Below are 17,194 nucleotides of genomic sequence, written 5' to 3'. Positions count from 1 at the left end.
CCTAAGCACAGTGGGGAGCCATTTTAAGCACCCAGTGGCGATTTTGAAAACCTGATAATCAGCTGTTTTGATCATCGTAATGTGAAGAATCGGTTCCCGAAGCAGGGAACCGATCTTTGCAAAGCAAAAAAACCCTATTTAAAACATCGTTTTGCGATCGCAAAAACATCGTCGTGAAGCAGATTCATCGTAATGTAGGGTTATCTATCCAGATCTACTACTCTAAACTAGAATTACTCCATTACTATGTAAGGAGGTCTGAAGAGGGGGGAATCTTCCTTCTGCATGACTGTTCCTTGAAATGGTCGGGAAATGGTCCTCAAGACGTCTCCAGGGTCTCTTATCCATCAAAATTAAAGTGCAAGAGGCCCGCTACAAAAGACGGCTGGCTAATCGCCCTCCTGGCAGAAATTATGGGATGGCAGAAGATACACCAGCTTGAGTGAATGGCAGCTTGGCAGGAGTGGTTTTTTCTGCCATTCCGTAGAGCCATTTCATTAACTGGGTTTCACAGTTCATTTCTCCACGCCACACTCACAACGAAGACGCAAACAAAAGGCGCAACAGATAAATAAGACCAGGGCAAAGGGTTGTGAAGGAGAGGCGGTTCTCGACTCTTCACATCCACCAGTTTGTCATGAGGGGAAATGAAAAAGAAAGCCTTCAAAAAGTTTGACTTGAGTTGTTCACGATTTCTTCCTTTGTTTTTTTTAAATGTGGCTTTTAAAAGTTCAATTAAAAAAAAAAAGATGAGAAAGAGAGAGATTGAGATCTATTCTGATATGGAGCTAGGTTTCATTTTAAATATTTCACGGAAGCTTCTAGCAGTGGAGAAGGAGGTAATTTTCATTTGGCCCAGAATTTCTTTGAAGCAAACCATCCTGAATGTGGTGACTGGAGAAAAACAGGATTGGAGGAGCACAGCAATAGACACAGGGAAAATCTGAATTTACAGGAGCTTTCCAAGAGGTCAGACGTAGCAATAATTGTTTGGGAAGCTTCCTTTTCAAACAGGAAGTTGGATCTACCCGAGGCATGAAGCCTGCCCACTTCTCTCCAGAGGATCCCAATTCAGCGATCTGTAAGGTCTGGGATCCTACAGGTGGAACTCCTAGAAAGGAGAAATGGGACAAAATCAAAATCCATATCCTAATGCTTATGGCCAGTATCTCGTTCAATGTTTAAGGAAGGAAGGAAGGAAGGAAGGAAGGAAGGAAGGAAGGAAGGAAGGAAGGAAGGAAGGAAGGTTAAGTCATTCATGGCCATCCAATTCTGTTTCTGCTCCAGACATGAATCTATTCATAAATTTACTTTGTGTTTCTCTGCAACTGAATCTGGCTTTTCTGCTCCAGTCCAGACCTCATAGAAATTCGTTTCATGCAGTTCAAGATATCTCAGAATCTGGGGGCACAGCCCTCGAAAATCCTCATACAAGCTCTTCTTTTGCATGCAAAACATTAATTTAGCCTCTCAAGCCAGTTAAAATATATATTTTTAATTAGCACAGATGGATGAGAAGCCAATGATAAGTCAAAAACCTAGCTTCGCATATAGCATTGAACACCCCACCCCTCAAATTATCAAACCGGAGCTTGTTGTAATGGCTGTGTGAGGATTTCTTGGCTCTGCAGTGTAAATATATGTCATTCGCATGGAGATAAAATAGCTTTCAGAGAACATCTCAACATTCTGGCAGGACATTTCCAGCAGTAAACTTTGTTACTGCTTTCATTTTCACAGAGAGCATCTCTCCGGCGTTTGTGGACAGATGGCCGTTCATGCGCTAGTGCGCATTGAAGCATATACGTCAACAATGACAGGACATTTTGGCTGCGAAGGAACCAATGCTCTCTTCCAAATTCGTGACTATCTGTCTTTTGGGGTGGGGAAGGGCGTGTTGTACAAAACCGGAGCAGGACTGAATTAAGAGTGATTGTATTTGGCACATCAAGTGGGAAAATGGAGGAGGCAATTAAGCCACCTGGTTTGATGGCCTCTCACAATGCGTGTTAGTATATTTAGAAGTTTTGGGAGTTTCAGCTTTTTTTTCCATTTGTTTCTGGCTGGACACAGTTGGCACGCATGGGGGAAGAGAACCGAGTTCTGTCTACATTTAGCCTCTCTTGACGTTACAAATGTATAACCATCTTGACTTTAGCGTTAACGATGAAGAGATTGAAATAGCTAGAGATTGTGTGTGGTTCCATCATCAACCCAAATGCAGAGTGCAGCCACGAAATCAGAAGAAGACTGAAATTTGGAAGGGCAGCAATGAAGGGAATAGAAAAGGTCATCAAGGGTAAGGGTGTGTCACTGGAGATCATTCATACTCTTGTATTTCCAATCATTGTGTATGGGTGTGAAAGTCGGACAGTGAAGAAACCTGATGGGCGAATTCAGAGCTAGAGGAGAGCTTTGTGAATACCCTGGACTGTCAGAAAGATAAGCAAGTGGGTCCTAGAGCAAATCAAGTCTCAACGGTCTCTTTTGGCAAAAATGGTAAAACTGAGGCTGTCCTACTTTGGGCACATCACGAGAAGGCAGGATTCTCTGGAAAAGACAATCATGCTGGGAAAGGTGGGAAGGAGCAGGAAAAGAGGAAGACCAAATATATGAGATGGGCTGACTCCTCAAAGGAAGCCACAGATTTGAGTTTACAAGAGCCGAGGAGATTGCTCATTCATAGGAGTGCTACAAGCTGGAGACAACTTGATAACACATAGCAACAATAATAGTTGAACCAGCCTATGGAAGCTTGAAATCTCTAGTTTGTTAAAAAATTCAGCATCCTAAAGGTTTAGAATTATTGGCTGTAGACTTCTTTTTGGTATTTCCATGAAGCACAGGAGAGAAGCTTAAGCACCTTGCTGTACTCCAGATCTCCTTTAGGGAGTCAATCACGTGCCACGGAGGAAACCCAAAGTCAACAGCAGAGTTCATTATGACCTGTCCTGCACTCTGATCACGAACCGATCCTGCCCCTCCTCTGGATGACTGCCTTTCATGTCTTTGAATAGTGCTGACAGGTTTGAGATAACCTGGAGAATTGTTAAATCCAGTTTTGTATAGAGCAGTCAAAGACTATAAGTAATTGTAAGGATCATTACTAAGAAAATAAGTACAGTAAGAATTTATGCAGCTGGGATAATGCAAAACTTGCATCAGCTGAGGAAGAAATCCCAGGATTGGCTATCCCTGGGATAAAGCAAGCAGACCTAGCACACACACTCTGTGGTGTTGTCGTGGTGTGGTGGTGCTGTGGTCGTGGAAGGTGTTGTGTTGTTGTGGAGAATACTGGAGAAGGACTCTGACTGCTGGACTGAATATATGGTATACGACTGCTGAATTGATTTACAAGGACTTTGACCTGATTTATGCCTGAACTCTGTTGGAACTGCTGTGTATATCTACAGGACTGGAAATAAGGACAAAGCTGTATGTGTATGTATATATTCTACAAAGAAATTGAGTTAATACAACTTTTCTGCTATCAACCCTGTCTTATTGCTTGGTGTCTTCATCTCCCTGGGGAATTCTATTGGTTAGCGCCACCTAGCGCATCCTGGTAATACTGCAACTCTGTCAAGTGCCATCATATCTTCCTTCAGTCTTTTCCTTTGCCCGGGCTAAACATGCCTAGTTCTTTCAGTCTTTCCTCCTCGGACTCAGTTTCGAGTCCCCTGACCATCCTGGATGCTCTCCTTTGAACCTACTCCACTTCATGAGTCTTTGCAAGAATTAAATGCAGTGGCCACCGTATTTATTCCTGAACTCTATTCCCTGCACTTGAATGATTCTCTTTGCCATCTCCCGTCATGCTGAGCCAGCAGTTCTACGGGCGGCTGATCCTCAGTCTCCAGAGGTAGATCCTGCTTCTCAGATGCTGAAATTCTTTCCAAGCTAGCCTCAGTTCTTCAAGAACCCAGACTACATCAGTAGCATCGGTGACAAGCAGTATGACTTTACAAATTATTTTAGGCCATAGCGAGCATGGGTGAGAATTTAATTCCTGTTAATTTTTTTAAACAAGCATTGTCAAAGTGAGCCAAGTGAATTGCTTGTGGTCATCGTTTTGTTCTTTTTAGAAAGCCTAGCCTATTGGCTTCTTTAGCCAGAAAGCACAGAGGATAGAGCGAGCTGTCAGTTGGAGAGAGGAGAAAAGAGTTTTCAGTCTTGTCATTTTGCCTCCCATCTCATATGAGGTCACATTTCGCCACCCTGGGCACCAATCTGAGCATGTTTCAAAACCCGCCAGGACAAACGTTGATGGGAACCTCGATTAAACCTTTTCAGAGATGGCTATGCAGCCCTGACTTCCAGGGAGAAATGTTCAGAGAGCCATTCTGTAGGACTTCCTTTCAAGTATTTGAAAAGTGCTCTCCTCTCTCCCATCAGTCTTCTTTCTAAAGGCTAAACATGCCCAGTTCTTGCAGTCTTTCCTCCTAGGGCTTGGTTTCCGGTCCCCGGATCGACCTTCTTGCCCTCCTCTGAACTTCTTCCAGTTTGGCATCCTTCTTAAAGTGTGGCATCCAAAACTGGACACAGTAAATGAGGCCTAACCAGTTGGTTGTTTAAATCTTGTTCATTAAAATATCAACATCCTCTGTTGTGGAATTCTATTACACTGAAAACCTTTGGACGATGTCCCTTCGTGGTGAACACCACGAAATATATAGTGGTGGAGAGGAAATGAGAACGGCATTTTTCCTTTTCATGGGAAGGAAAGATTATATCCCCATGGCTTATGGTCTTAGTCAGGGATAAGCACTTGGAGAGTCCCCCTACTCTGGTCAGACATCATCTGTAGGATCATGGACCATCTTCCATTAGTTAAGTGTAGCGATATGTGTGCTGCAGCTTCTCAGAGATGAGAGAAAGACACTCTGTGCTTATCAAGTGTGATTTTTCTTTTAATATCCCAATATTCAGTTCTTCCGCTACAGAAAAAAATAAAATTGGTGGTCTATTCTGGTGAGATCCTTGCACAGGTGTATTCTGGAGAATCAAGCGGAAGAGACAACCGTATAAAAAAAGCAGTGTGAGGTATGCAATTTACGAGGAAACTAGAACTGTTCTCCAAAGAGAAGTTGGATGGGAAAATGAAAACTACAAATGGATTTTTCTTTTTAATTTTCTTTTTAATTGGACAGGACCAGAAGCAGATGTTCTTGGCCTGTAATTTGCTAGTCGTGCAGGGGAAATTGTTGCCTAATGGCTAAAGAGAAACGAGTACCAAGGGTTTCATCTGTGTGTGAATAATATCCGACTATACTACAAACCTTATTTCTTACTGTTACATACGAAGAAACTGCAAATGCTTGGTAGTGAAGGAAAGGCCTCCTACGAATTATCAGTAGTAATATTTTCCTTATTGGCTGGGTGGCTGGATAGCTTCCTGAGACAGAGGTTGGGAGTTCAATTCCCCACTGTTCCTCCTGGGATAAAAGCCAGCCTGTGTAGCCTTGGGCAAGCTGCATGGTAGTGTTAGAACACAACCAGAAGAAGGGAACCGTACACTAGCATGCATATCTATTTTATCACAGCTGTCTCTTTACTTACAATTGCATGGAATTACTGCACAAACTTGTATACGTTGCTTTCTTTTCTGCACACATACTTAGCAACCAACTGAACAGATCAACAGCAAACAAACTTCTGCCAACTGACTAAAGAATGGAAAGAAAAGCTTTAGCAGGTTGTTGGGGCTCTCTTTGAATTCAAAAGCCAGAAGGAGCAATTGGTTAGTGCTGGACAGACAATCACCCCAGCCTAGAAAAGTCGCACAAACTACAGACAGCATGGCAAGGTTGCAAATAAAACTCCAGCAACTCAGTACTTGGTGCAAATTCATTCCCAGATCAGATCCAGACCCCATATGACCTGCGATCAGGATGAGGACAAATCTCCCCTGGACAATAGGTTATTATTTAAAATAAAATAAGGTGCATTCTGACATCACTTAACGTGGTTGGTAGCTCAGAAAACCCGTGTGATTTAAATTCTGAGAGAAGGAAGAGACTGAGATAAACAAGGGGGCACAGAAGAGGAATTAAGAAATGGGCACAGATTACAGGGATGTGAACTACGAACAAGGTTCAAAAGCTGTCATGAAAGCAGGAGGAAGAAAAGGAAGAATCGGAGCAGAACACTCTGCTCTCTCAAGATAAACAGTTGAGGGAAACAAATAAGCGAATCCCTCCCTGCACGAAGAGTATCTTTCTGATGCTGAAGGAAGTCCTCTGAAAATAAAGCCCATATTCTTTTTGTTATTTCCTTCCACAAATAAAGGGTGGGGGTTTTTTTTGGCCTTTTCGGAAAAAAAATAGATATTGAATCAGGGAATGAAGTAAAGCTGCTTAGTTATAAGAAGACACATTTGCAAATAATGTCGGCATTTTGCTTCAAAGGCTTGGGGATGAAATAAGAAAGGAAGGGAATGAAGTTGTCTAAGGGGAAAAGGTTAATCTGATGGGAGGCATCAATAATCTCCCCCCCCCCCGCAATACCTCATCCAAATCTTAAGTATGTTCCTCTTAACATTCATATCTGGCAGCTTTATGAGGGATGGGGTTTCCAGAATTTCTAGACTACAAATCCCATGAGTCTCCATTCTCGGAATTCTGCCTTCATTACAGCCACGTGGCAAACACCTCAGTGTGGCTCGCCTAGGAGACAGGCCTCAACTAGAAGGCCGTGAGGGGAAGCTAGGCCTAGCTTCACTTTAATCTTCCTGCTCAGAAAGGAAGCTCCCAGCTAGCACAGGGGCAGGAACAGGAAGTTTGAGGTAGCGCTAGGCCTAGCTCTTCCCAAGCTTCGTGCTCAGAAAGGAAGCTCCCAGCTAGCACAGGGGCAGGAACAGGAAGTTTGAGGTAGCGCTAGGCCTAGCTCTTCCCAAGCTTCGTGCTCAGAAAGGAAGCTCCCAGCTAGCACAGGGGCAGGAACAGGAAGTTTGAGGTAGCGCTAGGCCTAGCTCTTCCCAAGCTTCGTGCTCAGAAAGGAAGCTCCCAGCTAGCACAGGGGCAGGAACAGGAAGTTTGAGGTAGCGCTAGGCCTAGCTCTTCCCAAGCTTCGTGCTCAGAAAGGAAGCTCCCAGCTAGCACAGGGGCAGGAACAGGAAGTTTGAGGTAGCGCTAGGCCTAGCTCTTCCCAAGCTTCCTGCTCAGAAAGGAAGCTCCCAGCTAGCACAGGGACAGGAACAGGAAGTTTGAGGTAGCGCTAGGCCTAGCTCTTCCCAAGCTTCCTGCTCAGAAAGGAAGCTCCCAGCTAGCACAGGGGCAGGAACAGGAAGTTTGAGGTAGCGCTAGGCCTAGCTCAGTGTCAGAGGTATCACACTGAGGTGTTCGAAAGGTGCTGGTAATGTAGATAGGGCACCCAAAATTATGGAGAATTATGATATTTCCAGTCTAGGACATTCTATCTCTACTGAAAAATGTTGTGAAGCTCTGCACCTCACCCTGTCATGGTTATTATCGCCATAGTACCAATCATCATCTCTCCCCCCTCCCCCCCGGGATATCTTCTTTCTTCTAAATGGCTTGAAAGGGAGGTCAACAGAAAATTTACTCCGTGAAGATCAAAATGGCTTCTGCAGTTTCATCCATTCTGTAGACCAGAAAAAGAATTTAATTTAAGGTTCATGGAACAAATACTCGCACATTATCTGTTCCTTTTGTGAGGGTATCCGGACCAGAACTGGCCGCTAGAGAGAACCAATAACTATGCTATACATTTAAGGTAAAGGTTCCCCTTGACGTTGAGTCCACTGCTTACTAATCATATATATATATTCTGAGAACTTAAAATAAGAAACTTATATATATACGTTTCTTATTTTAAGTTCTCAGAATCTTTAAAGAGAACCACTATTTTGAAGAACCACACAAAATGCCGTTCGGCAGCCGATTCAACATTTTTGGAACGGCCAGTCTTTTTGCCACTTTTTAAACACTGAACCTTAAATGATTGGGTTTTAACCGAAAGACATGAAAATTCATCCCCCCCCCCCGATTCCAAAAGACTTTAAGACTTAAGAGCAAACCGATGCCAGAGCATCATCTTTGTTAAATTACTTTTTCAATAGCAGATGATTTATAGCTGATTAGCTAATTAAATCAAATATAAGTGGCTGAAAGTAAATCTATTTTTATCATCCCTGTAAATTAAAAGTTCCGCATCATAAAAAGTCATGACCATCTTGCAAATGACTAGCCAAGTGCTTTTTATAGGCTAGCAGGATTTATTGTCAATTAATGTATTGAATTGAAGAGTCAGCATAACCCTCGGCCCAAGATATATTTTTTAAAATAGATAGACAGATAGATAAACAGATATTGGATTCTGCTATCAAAAGAGGGTGCAAATCACCATCACGAAACAGATTTAGCTATTCCTTTATTGAACAACCCCATGCTTTGGGTTTATATTCCGCTATTATAACATTCATTTCAGATGAAGGAGGAGTGAAAATTGGTGGAAGAAATATCAGTAATTTAAGATACACGGATGACACCGTCTTACTGGCAGAAAGCAGCAATGACTTTTAGTGAAAGTGAAAGAACAAACCGCCGAAGCAGGAATGCAGTTGAACATTAAGAAGATGAAAATCATGACTATAGAAGAATTACACAACTTGAATGTCAACAGTGTAGAAACTGAAGCATTGAAAGATTTTATATATCTTGCATCAATCATCAAATAGAGATTGCAGCCAAGAAATCAGAAGAAGACTCACCTGTAATGAATATAAACACATTAAGGCATTGGAAAATACCATCAAGTGTAAGGGTGTGTCACTGGAGACCATTTACACTCTTGCATATCTGGTCACTATGTATGAGTATGGAAGCTGGACAGTAAAGAAAGCTGAGAAGAAGAAAAAACATCAATCTATTTAAAATGTCATGCTGGAGGAAAACTGTACAGATGCTCAGACAACCCAGCTGGTCCCAGGTCAAATCAAGGGTGAATTACATCTGGAGGCAAAAGCAATAACACGGATGCTGTCCTAGTTTGGGAACATAACGATAAAGCAGGATTCTCTGGAAAAGACAATAGTGCTGGGAAAATTTGAAGGCATCAGGAGAAGAGTAAGACCAGATACGAGATGGATTACTCCCTAATGGAAACACGGACTTGAGTTTACAAAAGGACTTTTGGGGACAGGACATTTTGGAGATTGCTCATTCATATGGTCGCCATAAGTTGGGGGTGTTTTGATGGCACCAGTATTATCTGTTTCTCTCACCTGTAATTAATATAAACACATTTCTCACTTCCCTCTTATCCATGTATCTATTTTCATTATTTTACTGGTAATGAATATAATAAACTTTTTTTTTTCCAAATGACCGTCTCCTTTAAAATGTCTTCGAAGATTCATTCAAGCATGGCTTATATGAGTAGAAATCAGAAAATAATTCATTTACAAATTCTGAAATACTGTACATTCTCTGGATTTCTATGGGATCTTGCAAGCTATATTCTCTGTCTATAGTCCTGGAAAATTAATGCCATCGTTTCTAGAAATGGCTTCATTTTATAGCTTCCATTTGCACAGGAAATCTCATTTTTCATAACCAATAAAAGCCAGGCTGAGTAATTAAAACGGAAGATGCAGGGGAGACGAAGGGAAGGAAGCCATTTGTGAGATATATATATATATCTCCTCCCCCTTGGTCTTTTACTGGGAAATCTGCAGTCTAATTCAGTTCAAATCAAGGAAGGAAAGGGGGCACAATTTAAATACTCCATTGTCCAAGGCTACCGTATTAATTTGGGTGCTGAGTTCTGGCGTGCTCTGGTCCATGGGGTCACAAAGAGTCGGACACGACTTAATGACTAAATAACAGCAAAAAAGATAGCAAAGCAGAAGCCTAGGGTATCCAACTGTGACAAAATTAGATATTAAAAAAGGTCTATGAAGAGGAAGATTTTCTCTTGTCGCGAAAAGACGAGAGAGGTGGTAACATGAGGGCGTTCTTTAACCAGGTTGGGAGCTGCTCTGAAGGCCCCGTCTTAGGTCCCCATTAAACATGACCATGAAGATGATGGGATGAAAGGGGGCGGGGCTTCCCTAAAGATCTCGAGGTGTATATGGGGAGATCCAGTCCTTCTGATCCATGTAGGCACAGCTGAGGCATATGACGTTGAGCATGCTTAGCCTTGCTGTAGCCCATCCCCAAAGGTAGAGGTGTTCCTCTATTGGGATTTTTGTTATTCTAAAAAGAAATGGCTGGACAGTTCAGTGGTTTAGGCATCTGTCTCTGGAGCCAGAGGTTGGGAGTTTGATTGCCCGCTGAGCCTCCTAGGGGAACAGCCAGCCTGGGTAGCCTTGGGCCAGCTGCATAGGAGTCCCAGGGATTTTCTGCCAGAAAAAGGAAATAGCAAACCACCTCTGAGTACACTCAACCTGGAAAACCCTGAAAAGGATTGTCATAAATCAGAACTGACTTGACAGCACACGATTATTATTAATTGCAAAAAGGACTTGCAAATGAATAGTTATTTTTGAAGAAATAGGTCCTTGTAATCCCTTTCTCCCTCTCTTTCTGTCTTGTCCAGTTCCCTCCCCTCCTCCTCCTCAGGACCCCTCAATAAAGAAACAGCCAGCATCTCTTCATTTCAAAATCGATACCCTTCAAGCGTTTGTGGCCTCCTTTGGGACGAAGGTAAATGCAATTGAGGGAAAGCTGGAGGGAGTTGAAAAGCGAGCCGAGTCAATTGAAACGGGGAACAACAAAGACACAAATTGTATCATAACAGGCACAAAAGAGAGGGAAATGGTGCTTAAACACTCAACAACTCTTGACATCAAGGCGATCCGTGGCTTCCTCGAGATGGCCTCAAGTTTTTTGGCCTGAAGCCTAAGAAAGTGACACAAAACTTTAGGCAAGTCGAAAAATAACTGATATAATGAGCAATTAGGGCTAACCTATATCAACACCCACTTTTAAGTCACATTTTAATGAAAGCAGTCAGGCTGTGTAGCCTTGGGCCAGCTCCAAAGTCCCAGGATGCCCCTAGTAGAAGGAAATGGGAAACCACATCTGAGTATTCTCTGCCTAGAAAACCCTGAATAGGATCACCATTATGGCACATAATGAAGATGATCTCACTTTTGAAGGAATAATTATTTCTACATTTGTTGAGAAAACAAGCCCTAATTAATCAAAACTGTTCTCATTTTCTCATGCCCTCAACTTGTTCTCCATATCGCTACTACACAACCTTATCTGGCTTGTTACGCAGAGCAATTATCTCATTTTTTGTCTTCTGACTGGGTGAGATATGTTGGCATTTTGGTAAGAAAAGGTTACCGGTAGGAATTTGGTATACCTTTCCTACCCAATGAAGAAAAATGCAAAAAGATCAGCCCAGTCTTACTGAACCTGCCTTGAGTAGCACACAAAGCTAGTTTTTTTCTAGAGTCACTTTAGACTCATTTTGAAGTGGAAAAAGTAGCTTTACTTACAGTAACAATCGTTGGTTACAGTCAGAAGGGAAAAGAAGAGGGAAAGGGGAGTCTTCAGACATAAAAACAGTCTGACTGTTTTTCAGAGGAGGGTCAGAGGAAGAAGAAAACAATCAATGAAGCAAATAAATAGGAAAAAGAACCAGGAATGCCTTAAACTACAGAAGCAGGAAAAATGTATACCTGATTATACCTGGCTAAGTCACTGTCATAAGGTAGTTAATATTAAATGTATGCTGTTCGTAGTTTTCTCTCCCCCCACATACTTAAAGGAGTTTTAAAATATTATCTTTATACCTATAATCATTAAGCATTATAATCATGGAAGGAAGGAATTAAGGAAGGAAGGAAGGAAGGAAGGAAGGAAGGAAGGAAGGAAGGAAGGAAGGAAGGAAGGAAGGAAGGAAGGATCCACTGGTCTTTCCAAAATGATGGTGTCAGCACGGCTATACTTTTTCGACCTTTGGTTCCATTTGACTGACATTGGTTTCAGTTTTATACCCTTGTGTGTATATGTCCTTGCATGTTTGAATTAATTTTTTTAACGTTTTATTTCTGCTGAGTTCTGATAAGCTCGCAAGTTGTGCTCCAGGGAGTCTTGGAAGTATACATGATAGGGACAGCTTGGAGAAGCAAAATTGACTAGAAGGGCATACTGCCAACGGGAATGACATGGCTTCCCAGAGTCACCAGATAAAAGTAGAGATGCATTTAGAGCAGTAACTTTTGGTATGCACAGAACATTTCCGGAGCCAGCTCGTCCTCGCCGGTATGGATGGGAAAATTCTCATTAATTTTTTTCTTTCTCCTTGGTTTGGACTATTGAAACTTGATGAGACGAATCAATGAAGAATTGTCAAGCCCTCTCCTCTAGCTTCTTATGAAGAAGTACACAAATAACCAGTTAAGGGCTTCATATTTATTATATTTATTTATTCCGGCGTTTACCCCGCCCTACTAGATTCAACGAATCTGGACCCATTTTTCAATGGCGTTGTGTAGAAGAAATATGGCTTAGGCAGCTAATTTACCATGGTTTTACTCCAGCTGAAAGGAGTTGAGTGTTGTTTTAGGTCTATCTCCTTCAGACCAGCTTACAAAGATGGGCAAGAAAGAAGGAAGAAAGGGAGTCTGCCTGGAGAAGAGAAAGGGGGAAAAAAACCTTCCAATTTTCTTCTGTTCCTTTAAAAATCTATATTCCCTGACATTTCTAGAAGAGCCCCTTACTCATGTAAAACATGATTAACCTTATCCTGCAAATTTGCCACCCTGAGTTCCCATTTATCAATCAGATTACAATCAAATGCTAACAAATCTCAGAAGGCAAGCCATGTGATGGAGGGCGTGGGAGGAGATAAAGGCCTTTCTTTCTTCTACTGGAGAGAAAGAGTGGTTAGCGGGAATCATAAAACCATAGAAAAATAAAATAATGGAGTTGGAAAGGGCCTTTAAGGTCATCAGGTCCACCCCCTGCTCAAGGCAGGAATCCAAATCAAAGCCGATCTGAAAGAGGGAGGTCCAATTTTCTCTTGAATGTCTCCAGCATTGGAGCATTCACCACTTCCCTCTGAGGTCAAGAGTTCCATTGTCGTACTGCTCTAACAATTAAGAAGTGTTTCCTGATATTCAGTCTAAATCTGGCTTTCTGGTGTTTGAGTCCTTTACCCTGGGATGACCAAGAACAGATCCTGCCCTTCCTCTGTAGGACCACCTTTCAATTATTTGAAAAGTGCTATTATATCTCCCCTCAGACTTCTGTTCTCAGGGCTAAACATGTCCGGTTCTTTCACTCTTTCCTCAGAGGGCTAGGCTTCCAGTCCCCCTGATCATCCTTCTTGCCCTCCTCTGAACTTGCTCCAGTTTGTTGGCATCCTTCTTCAAAGGTGGTGTCCAGAACTGGACACAGGACTCTAGAGGAAGCTTCACCAGTGCCGAATACAGCGGGACCAGTGCCTCACAGGATTTGAAGCCCATACTTCTGCTAATCCATCCTAAAATCGCATTGGCTGTTTTTGCAGCCACGTCACCCTGTTGGCTCACATCCAGCTTTTGATCTACAACAATTCTATTGTCCTCCTTACTCATAGTGTTGCTGACCAGAGTATTTCCCATCTTGTGACTGTGCTTTTGTTGTTATTGTTTTCCTCCTAGATGTAGAATGTTGAACTGGGACCCTGTTTTTCACTACCTGGAAAATGGTCCAGTTCTAGAGAATCCTCCCATTAATTATTATTTTTTAATTAAAGAAATGTGTTTAATTAAACCGTGACTGCACTTTAATTTCCAAGAGCAGAAAATGCACGGGAAAGGGAGGAGGCTTCAAAAGGGAATGCTGGATCATTTCCATCAGCTCTCAACATTTTATTTCGCACCCTTGAGTGCCAGTTTTATGAAGCTGTTTTGTGATTGCAACATATTCCCATCCTTTGTATTTTTGACTTCCTCTGTTTGGAATATGAAGCCTAAAGAAGGAGAGGTGCCTTCTGCTGTATCAGAATTATGGAAGTTGGCATTGTTTCCACTTAATCAGTACGAAATCATTACTAGCTTTGCTAAGGAAATGGAACGGCCCTCCTCGTACGACATCCGTCGTGACACAGAAAAATTAGAAAACACCACGAGTCCCACGCAGTGAGATTTGTAAGCCTGCCAGCTAGATCACAAACAAGCTTGGCTGCGATTTGTCTATGGAAAAAAAATGTGTGTGTGAGTGTGTGCATGTGTGTTGTGGAGAGAGAGGGGATGTTTAATTGCTGTGCATAATAAACACGCAACTGTTAGGAAACAGCGATGGAGAACATGCACCGTTGGGTTCCAGCTGCATTGTCGGAGCGACATTAAAGTGATTTATACTGTAGCTTGAACTTAAGTCAAATAAATCAAGAAAAAGGGAGAGGGAAAAAAGGGGGAAGCGAAGAATGAATACACCAGATTTTTCTAGCTCAGGCAGACAGATGCGAACATTCCCCATTGTTTTCTGTGGGAGTGAAGGTTCTCTGAAAAAACGAGGAATTACGTTGAAGGAAAAGGCAGACGTTTTCAAGACTCCGACCCAGAGGTATTTGGATTATCATATCCCATTCACAATTTCTGGGGGAAGAGGTTTGTTTTATAGGGCCATGTTCCTGCGTAGCTTTCTTTCCATGTCGACCATGTTCATGGTGCCAAATTGTTTTAAATTATGCTAATTTGGTTCTATTCCCGCCCCAGCCTTAGCTTTTAGGCGAAAGGGCGGAACAGAAATATTTTAACAAATGAAGAAATACAAGACAGAGTCAGCTTACTGGATAGCTCAGAGGTTGAGATCTCTGGCTGTGGAGCCAGAGGTTGGGAGTTTGATTCCCTCACCGGGTCTCCTTGACAGGGACTGGATGATCTATAGAGTCCCTTCCAGCTTTGCAGTTCTAAGATCCATCCCTCCCTCCCTCCCTCCCTCCCTCCACCCACCCACCCACCCCTCCATCCATCCATCCATCCATCCATCCATCCATCCATCCATCCATCCATCCATCCATCCATCCATCCATCCATCCATCCAATTTCTATACCACACCATCTATTAGTACATCAATGCTCTGGGAGGTTTCCAACGACAACAACAAATATATGAATAAAACAAAAATCAACCCCCACATCACTATAAGAATTTTAAAAAGAAAACGAAGGCAACTCACCAAGCACAAATGATGCCAGCCACGGACTAAACAGCTGTAAAAAAAAGAGAAAAGCATCGTACCACTAACAGTTATCCAGGAAGGATGCCCGAGAATGTCTCTCTGTACAGTGAGGTTTTTCTGTGTTGTCAGGAGGATAGAGGTGCACCTCTGCAGGTAGAACATTCCATAGAGAGGTGGCTACCACCAAGCAGGCAATGCTCCTTGCCAAAGTCTTCCTGGCCTTCCTTGGGGGGGGGCACCCACAGAAACAAAGCCTGGGAAGTGTGAGCAGTATAGGTGGTAGATATTTGGGGAGGTGCTCCGATGTGTTCCCGAGGTCCCAAACCATTCAGGGCTTTATATGTTAGCATGAGTACCTTGAGTGTGTCATGGATACATACAGGCTTTCTAGAACACTGTTGTCTTCTCTCTTGAGCAGAACATGCAAGAACTCCTGAATAATGTTTGTTTTAAATAGAGGATATTATTATAACATTGCCTATTTTAAAAATGATTTTAATGTTTTTAAAGTTTTAATATTGTCATACACCACTCAGAGCCACTGGTAATGGCGCGGCTAAAAAAAACTTGTACATAAAATAAATAAACAAACAAACAAACAAATAGACAAATAAATAAATAAATAAGGGTTTCCAAGACCTCTCTGCTTCCCCGTGTCTCAACCACAGAGAGATCCTGTTGAGTTCTCCCCTGAAAAGCAGCTTTTTAATGTATTTAGGAAGGGTGAGAAAGATCTTTTGACCTCCGTGAAGGCATGTTTTTAATTTTGGAATTGGGCATTGGCCTCAGTGGCTCACAAAGGTAATGAGCTAACCTGATAGTGAACAAGATAGGAGATGACATAACACATGGATGGGTGTGTGAAAGAGTGAAAAATGGAGAGAGATGGAGAGAGACAGAAGGGGATCATTAATCTTATTAATGCATTTTTTTCCTTAGGCAGATAGGCAGAATCTTAAGATAGCCTCTCATGAACGTTGGTTTCACGGATGGCTGTTTTAGAGCCATTCCTTATTCCGAGGGTGAGCCTCATAGTCAAACCTGCTTAGACTGTACTCTTAAGCCGATGCTTTGGCCTTCTCTGAATCATAAAATATTACTTTTCTGATCCAAAGGTGTCAAAGATTTTATTGAATCTGTAGTTCAACACTGATAAATCTTTTGGTGGGCTCTTTTGATGGCTTTCCTTGAAGGCATCTTCAAATTGAATATTCTCGCTCTTGTTATCTTTCTCCGTCTGCCAGGCTGCCTTCAAATGAAAGGTATGCCTTTTTCATACGTAGATTACAAATCATACTCTATCAGCGGCTGGAGAGTGGGATGAGAAGCTATTGTTACAGGTATTTCATACATGATGTTAGATGCCTTTTGATTTATCATTCCCTCTTTCTCCTGACAACCTGTTTTTGTAGAAGGGCTTCTGACTCTTGAAATATAGCTTTTCTGCGATATGCGGAATTTCCCCCATCTACAATCTGACAAAACCAGTCTAGATGATAGGAGAACATAATCAATCAAGGATATTACATGATTTTTTATTTAAAACCCAAGAAAGCTATGGGAGGGGGGGGAACATTAGTGCCAAACCGAAAGCTACTCAACATTTTCGTTGTGTCGGAAAACAGCCATCCAATGAGTTCTGGGAGGGAAATAAAAACCAACCCACACATATTATTCATTTTAAATTGTTGCTGTTTACCCGGGCTCCCATTTAATTGCCCTGATTTCTTCTGAATGATGCAGAGCTGACAGCTTGTAACAATGCACCTGATTTTATTTCTTGCTGTCCAGCCATCCGGCCGAGCACAACCCAGTGACAACAGAAAGGTTGCATTCGGGGTGCTGAAAATATTTTCTGTGGCTGTCATGTGCCATCAAACTGCCTCTGGTTTATGTCCACCCTATAAATGAGAAATCTCCAAATGTCTTGTCCTCAATAGCCCTGCTCTGCTCTTGCGAATGCACATCTGTGGCTTCCTTTCAGGAGTCAATCCATCTCCTATCTGGTCTTCCTCCTCTCCTGCTGCCTTCCACCTTTGCGAGCATG

The sequence above is a fragment of the Pogona vitticeps genome, chromosome 13 (genome assembly GCF_051106095.1).
Source record: "Pogona vitticeps strain Pit_001003342236 chromosome 13, PviZW2.1, whole genome shotgun sequence".
In the NCBI taxonomy this organism is placed as follows: domain Eukaryota; kingdom Metazoa; phylum Chordata; class Lepidosauria; order Squamata; family Agamidae; genus Pogona; species Pogona vitticeps.
The sequence above is the reverse complement of the archived record's forward strand: the minus strand, read 5'-3'. Positions refer to the sequence as shown.